Source organism: Saccopteryx leptura, chromosome X (assembly GCF_036850995.1).
Source record: "Saccopteryx leptura isolate mSacLep1 chromosome X, mSacLep1_pri_phased_curated, whole genome shotgun sequence".
NCBI classification, from domain to species: domain Eukaryota; kingdom Metazoa; phylum Chordata; class Mammalia; order Chiroptera; family Emballonuridae; genus Saccopteryx; species Saccopteryx leptura.
Genome location: NC_089516.1, coordinates 105,882,892 through 105,901,856, shown reverse-complemented (window position 1 = coordinate 105,901,856; position 18,965 = coordinate 105,882,892).

The window sequence follows — 18,965 nt, the reverse complement described above, 5'->3', positions numbered from 1 at the left end:
TAGAATTCCGTTGTGAAGCCATCGGGCCCCGGACTTTTCTTTGTTGGGAGTTTTTTGATAACTGTTTCGATCTCCTTTGTTGTAATCGGTTTGTTTAGGTTTTATGATTCTTCCAGACTGATTTTTGGAAGATTGTATGTTTCAAGGAATTTGTCCATTTCATCTAGGTTGTCTAGTTTTTTGGCATACAATTCTTCATAGTATTTTCTTACAATATTTTGTATTTCTGTTGTGTCAGTTGTTATTTCTCCTCTCTCATTTCTAATTTTATTTATTTGAGTCCTCTCTCTCTTTTTCTTGGTGAGTCTACTTAAAGGTTCATCAATCTTGTTTACCTTTTCAAAGAACCAGCTCCTAGTTTCATTGATCCTCTGTATTGTTTCTTTAGCCTCTATGTCATTTATTTCTGCTCTGATCTTTATTATTTCCTTCCTTCTACTACATTTGGGCTTTACTTGCTGTTCTTTTTCTAATTCTTTTAGATGCAGGGTTAAGTTGTTTATTTGAGCTTTTTCTAGCTTCTGAAAGTGTGCCTGTAGTGCTATGAACTTCCCTCTCAGCACTGCTTTCGCTGTGTCCCATAAATTTTCAGTTGTTGTATGCTCATTGTCATTCCTTTCTAGGAATTTTTTTATTTCTTCATTGATCTCATTCTTAATCCATTCGTTATTTAACACCCTGCTATTAATTTCCATGTGTTTGAGAATTTTTGAGCTTTTCTGCTGTGATTCATTTCTAGTTTCATGTCGTTGTGATCGGAGAAAGTGCTTGATATGATTTCAGTCTTCTTATATTTGTTGAGAGCACTTTTGTGCCCTAACATGTGGTCTATCCTAGAGAATGTACCATGAGCACTTGAAAAGAATGTATATTCTGCTGCTTTAGGGTGAAAGGTTCTGAAGATATCTATTAAATCGAGTTGATCTAGTGTTTCCAATAAGTCTGCTGTTTCTTTGTTAATTTTCTTTCTTGAGGATCTATCTAGTGATGCTAGTGGGGTATTGAAATCCCCTACTATTATAGTATTGCTATTGATCTCGCCCTTTAAATCCATCAAAGTCTGTTTTATATATTTGGGTGCTCCTATATTAGGTGCATAGATATTTATAATAGTTATATCTTCCTGTTGGATTACTCCCTTTATCATTATGTAGTGGCCTTCTTTATCTCTTACTATATCCTTTGTTTTAAAGTCCAATTTGTCTGATATAAGTATTGCTACCCCAGCTTTTTTTTTCATTTCCGTTTGCATGAAACGTTTGTTTCCATCCTTTTACCTTCAATCTATGTGTGTCTTTGTTCTAAGGTGTGTCTCTTGTAGACAACATATGTATGGGTCCTGTTTTCTTATCCACGCAGCTACCCTATGTCTTTTGATTGGATCATTTAACCCATTTACATTTTAGGTTATTATTGATATGTAGTTGTTTATTGCCATTTTCTTCTTTAAAGGTGTATTCTTTTTTTTTGCTGTATTCTTTTCCCACTTTGATCTGTTTACACCAGGCCCCTTAATATATCCTGCAGCATTGGTTTGGTTGTAATGAATTCCTTGAGTTGTTTTTTGTCTGGGAAGCTTTTTATTTCTCCTTCGATTTTAAACGATAGCCTTGCTGGATAAAGTAGTCTTGGTTGTAGGTTCTTGTTCTGCATTACTTTGAATATTTCTTGCCATTCTCTTCTGGCCTCAAGTGTTTCTGTTGAGAAGTCAGATGTCATCCTTATGGGCGTTCCTTTGTAGGTGATAACTTTTCTTTCTCTTGCAGCTTTTAATATTTTCTCTTTATCGCTTAGCTTTGGTATTTTAATTATGATGTGTCTTGGTGTAGGTTTCTTTGGGTTTCTCTTTAATGGAGTCCTCTGTGCTTCTTGGATTTGTGAGAATTTTTCTTGCATTAATTTAGGGAAGTTTTCAGCTATGATATGATTGAACAAAGTCTCTATCCCTTGTTCTTTTTCTTCTTCTTCAGGAACCCCTATGATGCGGATGTTATTTCTCTTCATGTTGTCACAGAGCTCTCTAAGAGTTTCCTCTGACTTTTTGAGTCTTTTTTCAATTTTCTTCTCTGCTTTCATGCCTTCATTCCAGTTGTCCTCTAACTTGCTGATTCGATCCTCTGCTCTATTTATCCTGTTTTTAATTCCTTCCATTGTGGTCTTTATTTCTGATATTGTATTTGTCGTCTCCAGCTGATTCTTTTTTATACTTGCTATTTCTTTATTTAGGTTTTCAAACTGCCCCTCCATTGTTGTTCTAAGATCCCTAAGCATCCTTACAATCATTATTTTGAACTCCGCATCTGGAAGTTTGATTATTTCCATATCACTCAGTTCATCTCTTGAAGGTGTCTCTTGTGGTTTCATTTGGATTGCACTCCTTTCTCTTCTCATCTTTTTTTTTTATTTTATTTGTAGAGTTGGTTGAGTCTAGGCTTGGTGTTGTCTGCCTCCAGTTTTCAGTTGTGTTATTTCTAGGTCTTCTTGGGTTGGTATCAGCTATTATTTGTAATCCACTTTCTGATTTGGGCAGCTTTGAAGTCTTGATTTGTTTGTTTTCTTAACAGGTGATAGTCTTGTTAACTGATCTCAGCAGGGGGCTTCCTTGAAACTGTAACCAGGAATGCTGTGGGTGTAACCTGAGTTGCTGAAGGTCTCTTCCACCAACTAATCTCACTGGGGGCAGGGTTTTTTCTCAGCTTCAGTAGGGGGAGGTGTATCTCAGATCTCCATGGAGACCTGAGTTACTGACCCTCCTCCCCACTTCTTGTTTTCAGCTGTGTCTTGTTGTGCTGATTGGAGCTGGATAGATGTCCGGAGATCTCTGATCCGGAAGCACTTCAGCTCTGTTTTGTGAAAGGTTCAGTCCCTCCCCCAGCTATGGCCGCCTCCAGCACAAATGAGTCAGCTTTTTTATTTTGTTTCTTGCATACCTTAGCCCCTCACAGTCTGTCCCTCTCCCTGTCCTTTCCACTTGGGAGATAAGCTGGTCTTTTCAACCCACCTTGCTCCCTGGTCGCCAGGTAAGTGGCTGTGAGCAGTAGTTTCTGCTCTTTTTCCTCTGTGCAATCCTCTCTGGGCTCTCAGCCTCACCCCCCACCTTCTGTTCCTGTAAGCAGAGGAGATTCAGGCACTCCTTACCAGGATTATTGTGGCTTCCTCTTTGGTCCTTGGTTTTTGAGAGCTGTTCTTGCAGTTCAGTGTTGGTTTTTCATGCTGATTTTTCCTAAATTGATTTGTATTCCAGTTTGGTGTTGAGAGCTGGGCGTCTGTGTGTCCGCCTACTCCACTGCCATCTTGGAGCTCCTCAACAATCTTTGAGCAACAATAGATGGTCAGTCACAATGAGAACTTCAAAAAAAAAAGATAGCAGCCCTGGCTGGTCAGCTCAGGAGCATCAGCCTGGTGTGTGGAAGTCCTGAGTTCAATCCCTGTCCAGGGCACACAGGAGAAGCACCCATTTGCTTCTCCACCCTTTTGCCTCTCCTTTCTCTCTATCTCTCTCTTCCCCTCCTGCAGCCAAGGCTCTTTTGGAGCAAAGTTGGCCCGGGTGCTGAGGATGGCTCCATGGCCTCCACTTCAGGTGATAGAATAGCTCTGGTTATAGTGGGACAACACCCCAGATGGGCCAAGCATTGCCCCCTAGTGAGCATGCCAGGTGGATCCCAGTCAAGAGCTTGCGGGAGTCTGTCTGTTTGCCACCCTCCACTCCTCACTTCAGAAAAATACAAAAGAAAAAAAGAGAGATAGAAAACATCAAAAAGGACATTGAAATAATAAAAAAAAACTATCAGAAATGAAAGATCCAATTTCAGAAATGAAGACTGCACTAGAAGGAATCAACAGCAGGATGGACAAAGCAGAGGATCAAATCAGCAATTTAGAGGACAAGATAAATGAAAGCACAGAAGCAGAGTAGCTAAAAGAAAAGATGGTCAAAAAGACTGAGAAAACTCAGCATGAAGAGAAACAACTTTCACATCATAGTGGTTTCTGAAGAAGAAGAGATTGAACAAGGGGTGGAAAATCTGTTTGAAGAAATCATGGCTGAAAATTTCCCTAAATTGATAAAGAAAAAAATCACAAAATTTCAAGAAGCACAGAGTGTCCCATTAAAGAGGAACCCAAGGAGACCGACACAAAGACACATCATAATTAAAGTGTCAAAGTAAAGAGACAAAGAAAGAATATTAAAAGCTGCAAGAGAAAAATAATTACCTACAGAGGAGTCCCCATAAAGATGACATCTGACTTCTCAACAGAAACACTTGAGGCCAGGAAGATTGGCAAGAAATATTCAAAATGATGCAAAACAAGTATCTACAACTAAAGTTACTTTATATAGCAAGGCTATCATTTAAAATTGAAGAAGAAATAAAAAGTTTTCCAGACAAAAAAGAAAAAAAAAACTCAAGGAATTCATTAATTCATTATAACTAAACCAGTACTACTAGAAATGTTAAGGGGTCAGCTATAAAAAGAGGAGAAAGAAAAAAGAAATTGAGAGAAATAGAATTGCAGATTTAAAGACTGAAATGGCAATAAATAAGAACATATTAATAATAACTTTAAATATAAATGAATTAAATACTACCATCAAAAGACAGAGGGTAGCCACATAAGTAAGAAAAGAGGATCATACACATGCTGTCTACATAAGACCCACCTCAGAACAAAAGATACACAAAGACCAAAAAGGAAGGGATGGAAGGAATTATTTTATGTAAATGAACATGAAAAAATAAAAGCTGGAGTAGCACTACATATATCTGACAAAATAGACTTTAAAACAAAGGCTATATTAAGAGATTAAAAAGTTCACTACATAATGATAAAGGGAGCAAATACAACAGGAAGATATAACCATTGTAAGTATTTATGCAACTAATATACTAGCAGCTAAATATATAAAGCAGAGTTTGATGGTCATAAAGGGCAAGATAAACAGCAATAGTGTAATAGTAGGGGATTTTTATACTCCACTAACATCAATGGATAATTCCTCCAGACAGAAAATTAACAAAATGCCTTAAATGACACACTAGATCAACTGATTTAATTGATACCTTCAGAACCTTTCACTTCAAAGCAGCAGAACATAATTCTTTTCACGTACTCATGGTACATTTTCTAGGATAGACCCCATGCTGGGACACAAAACAAGTCTCAATAAGTTTTAGAAGATTGAAATCATATTAAACATCTTCTCTGATTACAATGGCATGAAACTAGGAATCGACTACAATAGAAAAACTGAAAAACGTTCAAACACTTGGAGGCTAAATAGTATGTTATTAAATAATGAATGGGTTAACAACAAGATCAAGGAAGACATCAAAAATTCCCTTGAAACAAATGAAAATAAACATACAATAACCCCAAATTTATGGGACACAGCAAAAGCAATCCTGAGATGGAAGTTCATAGCATTACAGGTATACCTTAAGAAGGAAAAAAAAAACCCTCAAATAAACAACCTAACCCTGCACCTGAAAGAACTAGAAAAATAAGAACAACTAAAACCCTGAGGAAGTAGAAGGAAGAAAATAATAAAGATCAGAACAGAAATAAATGACATAGAGGTTAAAGAAACAATACAGAGGATCAATGACATCAAGATCTGGTTCTTTGAAAAGATAAACAAGATTGATAAACTTTTAACCAGGCTCATCAAGAAATAAAGATAGAGGACCCTAATGAATAAAATTAGATATGAAAGAGGAGAAGTAACAACTGACTCCACAGAAATACAAAGGATTGTAAGAAAATACTATGAAGAACTATATGCCAAAAATTGGACAACTTAGGTGAAATGGATAAATTCCTACAAACGTACAATCTTCCAAAACTCAATCTGGAAGAATCAGAATACTTAAACAGACCAATAACAACAAATGAAATTGAAACAGTTATCAAAATACTCACAGCAAACAAAAGTCCTGGACCGGATGGCTTCACAGGCAAATTTTACCAAACATTCAAAGAACTAACACTTATCCTTCTGAAGCTATTCCAAAAAATTCAAGAGAGACTTCCAAGCTTATTTCATGAGGCAAGCATTATACTTATTCCAAAACCAGGTAAAGACACTACAAAGAAAGAAAACTGTAAGCCAATATCCCTGATGAATATAGATGTTAAAATTCTCAACAAAATATTAGCAAAACCGGATCCAGCAATACATTAAAAAAATCATGCAAGATCAAGTGGGATTTATTCCGGGGAGGCAAGGCTGGTACAATATTCACAAATCAATAAATGTGACTCATCACATAAGCAAAACAAAGCATAAAAATCACATTATTATATTAATAGATGTAGAAAAAGCATTTGATAAAATCCAACACCCTTTTATGATTAAAACTCTCAGCAAAGTGGGACTACAGGGATCATACCTCAACATGATAAAGAGCATCTATGACAAACCAACAGCCAACATCATACTCAATGGGCAAAAATAAAAACCAATCCCCTTAAGATCAGGAATAAAGTAGGCGTGTCCCCTTTTAACATTCTTATTTAACAGATTTCCGGAAGTCCTAGCTACAACAATCTGATAAGAGGGAGAAACAAAAGGCATCCAAATTGGAGAAGAAGAAGTAAAGCTATCATTATTTGCTGATGACATGATACTGTACATAGAAAACCTAAAGTCTCAGTCAAAAAAGTACTAGACCTCATAAATAAATTTAGCAAGGTGGTAGGATATAAAATTAATATTTAGAAATCAGTGTCATTTTTTTTACAGAAAGAGATAGAGAGAGGGACAGATAGGGACAGACATACAGGAAGGAAGAGAGATGAGAAGCATCAATTCTTTGTTGTAGTACCTCAGTTGTTCATTGATTGCTTTCTCTTATGTGCCATGACTAAGGGGCTACAGCAGAGAGAGTGACTTCTTGCTCAAGCCAGTGACCTTGAGCTCAAGCTAGTGACCTTGAGTTTAAGGCCTGCAACCTTTGGGCTCAAGCCAGAGACCATGGGTTCATGTCTATAATCCCATGCTCAAATTGCTTAGCCCATGCTCAAGTTGGTGAACCCATGCTCAAGCCAGCGACCTCAAGGTTTCAAACCTGGGTCCTCTGCATCCCATTCCAATGCTGCATCCACTGTATCACTGCCTGGTCAGGGTCAGTAGCATTTTTATACAGGAATAATAAACAGTCAGAAAGCAAAATTAAGGAAATAATCTCTTCATTATTGCAGCAAAATAATAATAATAAAGTACCTAGGAATGTATTTAACCAAGGAGGTAAAAGACTTGTACTCGGAAAATTATAAGACACTATAAAAAGAAATCAAGGAAGATACAAATGATTGGAAGCATATATCGTGTTCATGAGTAATAAGAATAAACATTATTAAAATATCTATACTACCCAAAGCAATCTATAGATTGCAATTCCTATTAAAATACCAATGTCAAACTTCAAAGGTATGGAGCAAATATTCCAAAAATTTATATAAAACAAAAAGAGAACCCAAATAGCTTCAGCAATCTTGAAAATGAAGAATTAAGTGGGAGGTATCACACTTCCTGATATCAAGTTATACTACAAGGCCATTTTAATCAAAACAACTTGGTACTGGCATAAGAACCGGCATACAGATCAATGGAACAGAACAGAGAACCCAGAAATAAACCCATGCCTTTATGGTCAATTGATATTTGACAAAGGAGATAAGAGTATATAATGGAGTAAAGACAATCTCTTTAATAAATGGTGTTGGAAAAATTGGACAGGTACATGTAAAAAACTGAAACTAGACCACCAACTTGCACCATTCACAAAAGTAAACTGAAAACGGATAAAAATGCAAGTCACGAAACCATAAACATCTTGAAAGAAAAAAGGCAGTAAACTCTCCAATATCTCTTGTAACAATATTTTTGCCACTATATCTCCATGGGCATGTGAAGTAAAGGACAAAATGACTATATCAAACTAAGAAGCTTTTGCACAGCAAAAGACACCATTAACAAAATAAAAGGACAGCCCCCACAATGGGAGAACATATCTGTCAATATATCTTATAAATTTATAAAAGTTATAAAAAACTTCTAAAACTCAACACCAGGAAGGTAAATAATCCAATTGAAAAATGGGGAAAGGAACTGAATAAAAACTTCTCCAAAGAGGACATACAGATGGCCAATAGACATATGAAAAGATGTTCAATGTCACTAATCATCAGAGAAATGCAAATTAAAACCAAAATGCAATACCACCTCACATCTGTCCGAATAGTGTTTATTAGCAAATCAACATACAACAAGCACTTGCGAGGATGTGGAGAAAGGGGAACCCTCCTGTACTGCTGGTGGGAATGCAGACTTGTGCAGCCACTGTGAAAACAGTATGGTTTTTCCTGAGAAAATTAAAAATGGAACTGCCTCTTGACCCAGCTATCTCATTTTTAGGAATATATCCTAATAATACAAAATCACGGATTCAAAAGTAAATATGCACCCCCCATGTTTATAGCAGCATTATTTACAATAGCCAAGATCTGGAAACAGCCCAAGTGTCCATCAGTGGACGAGTGGATTAAAAATCTGTGGTACATATACACAATGAAATACTACGTGGCTGTGAAAAAGAAGAAACTCTTACCTTTTGCAATGGCATGGATGGACCTGGAGATTATTATGCTAAGTGAAATAAGCCAGGCAGAGAAAGAAAAAATATCATATGATCTCACTTATATGTGCAATCCGATGAACATGGTGAACTGATGAATGGAATAGAGGCAGAGGCGGGGTTGTGGGGAGCAGAGGGACAGCTGTCAGAGGGAAGAAGTTTGAGGTGTCAGGATCAGAGAAGGTGAAGGGATTAGTGAGATTACTTACACATAACACATTGGTACAGGTAATAAAAACAGCAAATCCTAGAGGGGAAAGGGGGAAGGAGTTAGGAGAAGCGGGACAAAGGGGGTGTAATGGGGGCACGTGGTTAGCGGGTGAGGGTGTTATATTGAGTGGGACATGTGAATCCATGTTAACACAATAAATTAAAAATATATAAAAAAGAGAAAGCTGGTGACCTTGAGTTTAAGCCAGTCACCTTGAGCTTCAAGCCGGCAACCTTTGGACTTAGGCCAGCTAAGTCTTGATGTTTTGAACCTGGGACCTTAGTGCCCCAGGTCAATGCTCTACCCATTGTGCCACCCCTGGTAAAGCTATAGTTTACTCTTGATTGCTGTTTGCCTATCTATGCAAGGAGGCAACCCTGTGGGTGGCTGACTGAAGTTTGATGTTGACCACTGTGTATGACTTGCTCTGTGGGTGCAGATCATATGAAGCAGAATTTTCCTCAGCAAGGTATGATGCCTGCTAAGATCTCATTTTGCATGTGCTGGTTGTGAAGCTAATGGGATCCTGCTCTGACATTTTGTGAAGCCTACCACTGGATGTGTTGGTTCTGGGGCCTCTTAAGAAGGACTCTCATAAAGATCAATGTCAGATGCTGCCTGTGACTATCCCTGGGCAACCTATTTGGAGCTCCAAAGTGATTCATAGTTTGTGGCTGCCTCTATTAGGCCTAGGTATGTGTGGGAAGGGCTAAGCTGTACACCAAAGCTGGCTTCCACCAGCACCAAACCTGGGGGCAGGTCAGCAAAAGGCCTATGTCACAATGATCTGCTTCCACCTGCCTCTGCCTGTCAGTTGCCTGTTAAGCTCAGTCACTAAAAGAGACTCTGGGGGTACCTGAATTGTTTGTGGTAGGTTCTCAGTGAGTCACCAGGTAAGGATGAGTGGTGTTCATCAGACTGATACAGGTTTAAACCTGGTGTCAGTGCTGGGTCTGAGGCCACTCAACAAAAGTCCCAGTCTACACCAAGGCCAGCTGCTACTCTCCAAGTGCCTGGAGTTCTCTGCAGTGTGGCGGTGTCTCAGGGAATCATCAGGATGAGGACAGAAGAGTTTATGATGTCCAAAACAGACCAAGAGTTGTTCATGTGAAGGGAAATCTCAGCACTGCCTGAGAATTTGAAGGAAAAAATGGTCTCTAGAGCCCACCACTCAGTCTGTCTGGGATTGTGTCTGAATGTCCTTGAGTGCCTGTGTTCAGCAAGGCAGGGATGCTGGGAGTCAGAGGATGGGGCTAGTGGATCTCCCCTCGGGAAATGTCCCCCAGGCTGATGCTGTGTGGAGGGTCATGCTCAACCAAGAAGATGGTGTCTGTGGGCAGTGTGAAGTGATACTCAGCACAGGGATCCTGGAGACTGTCCTTTCAGCTATCTTCCCAGAGCCACACAACCCAGTCTCTACTCATGCAACTCTCCCTCCGGATTCTCAGCTGCCACATATGGGGGTGGGACCAGCCCTTTTCACATCTTCTTCCGTACTAGTCTTGATATGGTTTCTTCTGTAAATTCTTGATTATAAGACTTCTATTCTGCAAGTCTTTAGTTTGTTATCCAGGTTGATTGTTCTACATTTTGTAAAACCAGTTTAGTCCTTAGAGAAGGTGAGTGTAATTTGCACCCACTTCACCGACATCTTGGATTCCCTGAGACTATTGTTTTTTATATGCTTGTGGTATTTTGAGGTGATGTTACATTCTGATTAGATCTAGACCATTAGTATCCCTTGTAACCCATTTGTGCATATATACTTCATGAGAAGTAAGGCTATGTAATCAGAAGTCTCCCGCCAGAACATCAAAACCTTCCAAATCCTTATTATTAGTTCTTTTCCTCAAGAGAAAGCTCTCATAAAGAGTCAAAGATTTTGTTCTCTCTTTTCTTGCTGGATTAACAAAATAGCTAGTGTATTCATAAATATTGATTCGTCTGAGAAATAACTTAGGATCAGATATTGTCACAGCAGAAACAAGGGTCATGGAGGAATAAAGTACAGGCCAGAACCAATATCAGAGTTCAAAGACTCTTTAGTGGTTCTATTCCAGTTTAATTTCTGTAATTACAGATGAGAAAACTGAGACTCTGAAATGGAAAAGAAATCAGTTCAAGTGTACCTAGAGTGTGAAAGTACTGGAACTAATAACTATGTATGGTGTCAGATGGGTACTCTATTTGTCAGGGTGATCACTTAGCAAATTATATAATATCCAATTATTGGCTTATATACCTGAAACTAATAGTATATTGTATGTTAACTGTAATTGAAAAATAAAAATTATTTAAAGTAAAAAATAAAAGAAAATACTGCAACAAAACCTAGTCTCTGGATTTCTACGTCATTATTCTCTATACAAATTCATTATTTTCACTTTTTTCCAGAGAGTAGAGAAATTCTGAGACATCATTGAAGACTGCTTGGGATTCTATGCATCCAGGAAGCTGCATGAGGACATTGAGGGTCTGAGGGTTATATACAGAGGTAGGGGCAACTTAGAAATGAGAAATGCAATGTCATGTAAATTTCAAATCAAGAGTCGATCCTTGAAATAACCTTATTTATCATAGGTTTGCTATAAACATGTACTTGGTTAGCACTTTAAAAGCTTAGTGAAAAAAAAAATACACATTATTCTTCCTGGGCTGTGACCTTGAAACAATGTGTTTTTTTTCCCATGATTTTAATGTTCAATTTTTAAATCCGTTTTACTTCAGATAAGAAAGATTCTAGGTCTATTTGTTCATTAACTAGTGATATGCCACATGCCTTGTAATATGTGACTGCTGACTGGAATTTGTGCATTTCTGGTGGAAGATTTAGAGCCCACATAAATCCGACTATATTAGGCTTTTTATTCTGTGTGTTGACAAAACAACCCCAAGATGACAATGATGGTGGTGCAGCTAGGCATTGTTCTGGCTTTTTATGCATTTTACTGTATGTCTATAAACATGCTCATATTTGTTTCTCACAGCAAACCTATAAAGTATGAGGGTTAATCATAAGATAAAAACACAAAGAAAATTAAAACCTTGGCTGAGATCCTGTATCTCCAAATATTTGCTCCATATCAGTGCTATGGTAACTTCTTGAGATTGCAGGAAAGATGCTCTGTGTAAAGGAAAGCTGAATATTATGAAATTAAGCTTTGTGCTTCTCCACCACCATATCAAGTTGGACCATTTATTCATTTTCTTTTTCAACATGTAATTAGTGTCAGTGTGATAAAAAAATAAACAGATCCTGTCCCATGGAGCTTGCTTTCTAATGAGACAAAAAATCCTAAATAATTAAAGAAATAGATGTAGATTGTGAAAAGTATTTTCAAAGAAATAGTGTGCTATGACAATGTGCATATGGTTGTTTATGTTTAGCAGTATTTTAAATAAAGTGCTCAGAAAAATTCCCTCTGATGAAGTACAAATAATAAAAAGGAGTGAGTCATGGAAGAAATGGCAGGAAAAAGGTACCAAGCAGAGGAAATAGGAAATACAGAGTACCTGGCATGGAAAAATTTAAGTATTTTGGAACCAAAAAGGCATCAATGTTGTTGGTATGTCATTCATGGTAGAGAATAATGTCAGATTAGATCAGAAGCAGAAGCCAGATATTGCAGAACTTTTTGGAACATGATAGAATATTTGGATGTTCTTTCTAAAACAACTATTTCAAAATAGTGGTAGATTCACAGGAAGTTGCAAAATACTGCCAAAGAGGTTTCACGTACACCTCATCATTTTCCACAATGGTGGCATCTCACATAACCATAGTACAATATTAAAATCAGAAAACCAACATTGTTACAATCTACATAGCTTATTTAGATTTCACCATATACATACCTGTGTTTGGGGGGCATGCATATGGTGTAAATATGTGTAGTTCTATGCACTTTTATCACAATCAAGATATTAACATGCCTGACCTGTGATGGTTCAGTGGATAAAGCGTCGACCTGGAAATGCTGAGGTCGCCGGTTCAAAACCCTGGGCTTGCCTGGTTAAGGCACATATGGGAGTTGATGCTTCCAGCTCCTCCCTCCTTCTCTCTCTCTGTCTCTCTCTTCTCTATCTCTCTCTCTCCCTCTCTCTCTCCTCTCTAAAAATGAATAAATAAATTTAAAAAAATTAAAAAGATATTAACATAGAGAATTGTCCTATTACTGCAAAGATTCATTATGCTACCAATTTTAACCACATACACCCATTCTTTAAATCCCCCCTCCAAGTCCTCCTTATTCTCTGGTGAATCACTTCTCTGTTCTCCATCTGCATAATTTTGTCATTTTGAGAATGTTATATAAAATGAATCATATAATAAAATCTTTATTTGAGATCATCCGAGTTGGGTTTGTCAATATTTTTTTCTTTATTGCTGAGTGGAATTCCATAGTACACATGTACCACAGTTGTTTTCTCCTCTCACCCGTTGAAGAGTATCTAGGATGATTACAGGTTTTGGTTATTATAAATAAAGATGCATTGAAAGATGTTTGCAAGGTATTTTATGTAACAGACACCACAAATTTATAGAGTGACTTTCCAGAATAAGAACTGCTTTACTAATTAATAATAACTCTATATTTAAAGAACAGAAAAGGTCACTGAAAATTGTATGTATCATCCTGTCTGAGGATGGTTCATTTAGCTATTGAGAATGTGTTGTTAATGAGGTCAAAGGCAAAGACCACATTCCAACATGGACCAGTGACATAGACTGAATGTTTATGTTCCTCCCAAATTCATATGTTGAAACTCTAATCCTCAATGTGATAGTATTAGAGGCTGGGGCCTTCGAGAAGTCATTCGATCATGAGAGTGGCATCCTCATGATGAGATTAATGCCCTTATAAGCAGAGACATGAGACAGCTTGTTTCTTCTTTTTTTCTCCACCATGTGAGAATACAACAAGAAGATGTCTTAATTTTAGAATTCCCAGCCTCTAGAACTACGACAAATAAACACTTATTGTTTAAGCCACTGAGTTTATGATAATTTGTTATAGCAGATAGAACTGCACAGGAGAAATGTGTTTTTTGTTTGTTTGTTTGTTTGTTTGTTTAGAGAGGGAAACAGAAAGGGAGTAGGGCTGGGGAAGAGAGAGATGAAAAGTGTCAACTCATAAGTTACATCACTTTGGTCGTTCATTGACTGCTTCTCATACCTGCCTTGATTGGGTGGCTCAAGGTGAACCAGTGACTCCTTGCTCAAGCCAGTGATCTTGAGATCATGTCAATGACCTGTGCTTTAGCCAGCCACCTCAGGGTTTTGAACCAGGGTCCTCAGCATTTCAGACCGATGCTCAGTCTACGGCACCACCACGAGTTAAGCACATGCTGTTTTCTATAACACAAACTTTCCCTCATCTCTCCTCAGCTCTCTGGCCAGTACCTGCTACTGACCATACTATATACCTGGATATACTACTATGTAGCAATGTCCATTGAAATGAATACATTTTTAAGTGTAGATCAGTTCCTCCAGTTGTAAAATGGATTTTGTGGTTAGTATTAAAAAGGATTCTTTGGATTGATGTGCCTTGTGGAATTTTGGTCCACTCGATGTTAGTAAGTATTCTATTAAAAAAATAATTTGGGGGTGAAATAATTGGCAAATTCTTGACTAAACAAAATTAAATTTGTTTTTTTAAATTGCACAACTTGCAGAGCCTTTATTATACTATGCGTTGAAGCTCTCCAATTGTAGCATTCAGTATTTTCCAAACTTATTTGATTGGAGACCCACTTTATTTTAGACTACAGCTATTTTTCCCCAAAATTACTGAGATATAATTTACATATAACATTGTGTAAGTTTAAGGTATACATGATAATTTGATACATTTCTATATTGCAAAATGATTACCACCATAGTGTTAGATAACACCTCCATCATTTCACACAGTTGTCCCTTCTTTGTGGTAAGAACATTTAAGATCTATTCACAGCAAATCTCAAGTACATTATACTGTATTATTAACTATAATCACCATGCTGCACATCAGATGCCCAGAACCTATTCGTCTTATAATTGGAAGTTTGTATCCTTTGACCAACCTCTCTCTCCATTTCCTCCACTTAAGCCCCTGGTAACCACCATTCTACTCTTGTTTCTGGGTTCTGTTTTTATAGATTCCATATATCAATAGATCACAGCCATTTTTATCTCCCTGATTAACTAAAATCTATAATTCAGTCTGATGCTAAATGAGAAACAATTTGTCCTTCAGAGTCCTCAAGGATGAAAAAAAAGTGTTTAGAAGTGAAAGACAACCAGTACCTGAGAATAATTTTTTTTTAAAAAAGGCTGCTGATTGTGGAGTTAATACTCATGTTTCAGGTACTTCCCAGCCAATAGCTGATGGGACTGTGGGCAGAGTGAGATATATAGATGGACAGTCTGTCCTCTGCTCACTTCCCTAGCAAATCTTCCTTTTCTTGTTCTTGCTGTTGTATGCAATCAAGCCCCAGAGTTCTGTTTTGAACACTCTCCTCTTTCCTTCACTTTTCTTCCTTTTTCTTCATTTTTTTTCTTGTGTAACCTCACTCACTTCTCTTCCTTTTTCTTCATTTTTTTCTTGTGTAACCTCACCCATTCTCTTGGACTTGGATACCATCTCCCATTTCTGAGGCTTCAGTCCAGAGCTCTGACCTGACTCCCAAGATTCCATCTTTACTTGGATGTCTCACAGTCACCCCAAGTCCAAAATCTAACTCCCTCCCTAAATTCCACTACGAATCTGCTGTTTCTACTTTCTTGGAGCTGTGTGAAAAATGTGTTCTAAGGCAGAAGGCAGGATGGGTTTTGCAGAAGAAAAAGACTGGGAGTTGAAAGCAACCATTGCCAGGCCCCTTTCTAGAATAAAAAAAGAAGTGGAGAATTAGAAGCCCCTAACCAAGAACAGCCCAGAGTCAAAGGCCCTATGACTTCCTGTGTTGAGTAGTTGGAAAGAAAAATGGTGAAGAGTGAGAAATATGGCTGAATATAATATAGTTTTTGCTAATAGATATGCATGCCTGGCGGGAGGGAGCTCAGGCACTCAGCCTCTTTATGCTCCCTGGATATAAAGAAATGATGATCAAGGGAGGGAAAAAGAATAGCAAGAAGATTCTTTTCTTTTGAAAATCCAACAGCTGTGACAAATTGTCTACAACAAAATAAAACCATTGGCAAAAGAGAACAATCACTTTATAAAGTCTTTAGATTTTAAAATATTTGGAACAGTGCCTATAACCTGGGAAAAGTGTGTTTTAGTGTTTTATTTTTTCCTCCCTAGATTAAGGGATTTGGTTATGGCAGGAAGTTTGTGGTTGGCATGGGTTTGGTGGTGTTCTATCCAAACCAAAGAATAAAATTAAGATTAATTAACATCTCTGAGACCAAAATTTCAAATTGGATAATAATAGTACTTCATAAAGTTTTCCTGAGCATTAAATAACCACAGTATGTAGTACTTTGCTTATCATATACTAACTAAACAATAAATGCTATATTTGTCTTTGTTTATCTCAAAAGATGTCCTTTCCTAAAGAACATAGGATGTAGATGGTGCCTGAATCAATTTACTACTTGAAGACTGTTTGTTGTATTGCAAATACTCGGGGTGGGGCTGAGAATATAAATGCCCAGGCAAAGTGGATTTTCCTTATGGACACAGTCTGATTTTTAAGTGTGTGTTTTTCTTCCCCCACCACTATTTTTTCTTTTTTTTAGTGAGAGGAGGCTGAGGTAAAGTCAAACTCCCGCATGTGCCCTTACTGGGATTCACCTGACAAGCCCACAAGGGGGCGATGGTCTGCCCATTTGAGGCCATTGCTCCACTGCAACTGGAGCCATTTTTTAGCACTTGAGGCAGAGGTCATGGAGCCATCCCCAGTACCCAGGGCCAACTTGTTCTAATTGAGCCATAGCTGCAAGAAGGGAGGAGAAGAGAAAGAAAGAAAGCGAGAAGCAAGAGGGGAAGGGTGGAGAAGCAGATGGGCACTTATCCTGTGTGCCCTGGCCAGGAATTGAATCCAGGATTTGTACATACTGGGCCAATGCTCTACCGCTCAGCCAACTGGCCAGGTCTTTTTTTTGAGAGAGAGAAAGAGGGAAAGATAGGGACAGAGAGACAGGAAGGGAGAGATGAGAAGCATCAGTTTATTAAGTTGTGATTGCATAGTTATTCATTGATTGCTTTCTCATACGTGCCTTTATGGGGATGGGGTAAGGAGAGTCCAGCAGAGTGAGTGACCCTTTGCTCAAACCAGTGGCCTTGGGCTCGAGCCAGTGACCTTTGGGCTCAAACCAGTGACCCTGCACTCAAGCTGGTGAGCCTGTGCTCAAGCTGGGTGAGCCCGCACTTAAGCCAGTGACCTCAGGGTTTTGAACCTGGGTCCTCAGTGCTCCAGGCAATGCTTTATCAACTGCACCACCACCTGGTCAGGCTAAGTTTGTGTTTTTCAAAATATATTTTTTTCACTAAAACCTTAGGTATATTTTCTTTCATCCATATTATCATTTTAACTGACACTGGAGAAATATGTTCAGTGAAGGATTCTGTAAGTTAAATAGTGATAAGCGAAAGAACAAGAGTAATAACAACTAACATTTGGTTAACACTTATGTGCCATTGTGAAAATCACTTTAGATTATATTATTTCACTTAATCTTTATAATAGCCCTGCTTGGTAACTACCGTGATTATCCACATGGGAGAGCAAAAAGGTTTATTTATAACCTTTTGCTGTCTTTTAACAAGTGGGTCTTACTAACAACTGGAGGGTCTTTGGTTTGCTGAGTATTTTTGAGTATGGGTATGTGAGTTTGAAAGTCCCTATACAGAGCTAACTGATTTTGTCTAAGAAAGGAATAGAAAGAGGAGTGTAATGCTGCTGAAAGGGGGAAGCCAAAACTGAGGAGGCTAAGCATAATAAAAAAGAGTGCAGAAAAAGAGATCTACTGGCTTTGAGTAATAAGACATAGCTATTGAATATATATTTTTGCAGAAAATATATATTTTTTGTAAATCTCCTTTGAAATTTTCAGTATAATATACAGTCGATGTGAAGGTTATTTTTATAAAGAATGCAAAGAAGTTCTGATTCCTGTTTAACAGTTGGTGCAGGGGAAAAAAAAAAGATGTTGTATGTGGTTACTGCCAACATATGGGTTCTACCACTCCACAAATAAAAAATTGAGGCTTCAAGAGTTTAAGAAACTTTTTCAATATTAATAGCTAGGGAGTGAAGGAGCCAAGATTTAACCCTTGTTGTATAATATCCGAGTACCTACCACTTTAACCTTTAAAATAGGCTACCTCTCTGAATATGTTAGTTTTTATTGTTTCTGTCAGTCTATAATCTCAGACCATGACCTTTCATTTGAGGTTCATCATATTCTTTTGGCTCACTGGAGCACTACAATGCTTTCTTCTTAGCCAGGGAGGAGGGGAATTCCTTTGCTTTTTTTTGTTGTTTGTTTGTTTGTTTTCCTCAGCAACTTTGAGGAAAGTAAGCAGAGTGTGACCTTCTCTGGAATAAATTTTGGAAGGCTGATTGTCAAGTAAATGGCTTTTGATTACTAATTGAGGAACTGAACTGGGAAAAATGGTCATCATGAAATGTATAATATAACATCAAAGCATATGGCAAAAGATTAACCTTTAAACCTTGTTTTCTTGCTTAAAACACTTTTCTAAAATGATTTCTTTTTCCTCCTGAACAGAAAATGTGGGAATATCTCTCAAGTTCTTCTCTTCCTTCCTTCTCCCTTTTTGCCTCCTACTTCTTCACTGAAATTTTAAAAGCAGCTGTATAAGAATTCAGTGCTTCATATTCCCATTTAAATAAAAGCCCTCTCCAAGGTGTTTTCTGTGGGCCTATTGAGCTAAGTAAACTTGGACTTAACAAAAACTACCTAAAAGCTCAGTACTCAATTTAACACCAAGGTCTCTGGAAGGGAGTATATGCTGGTGCTTGTATTAAACCTGGTAGCTTGATGTAAAGCCAGTATCCATGGCCACCATCAAAGCAGCCTTCTGGCCCATGCAGGTTCGCATTGGATTCGGACAGTCGGCAAAGAAACAACGGAGCCACAAACTGGTGGGGCATAGGCTTTA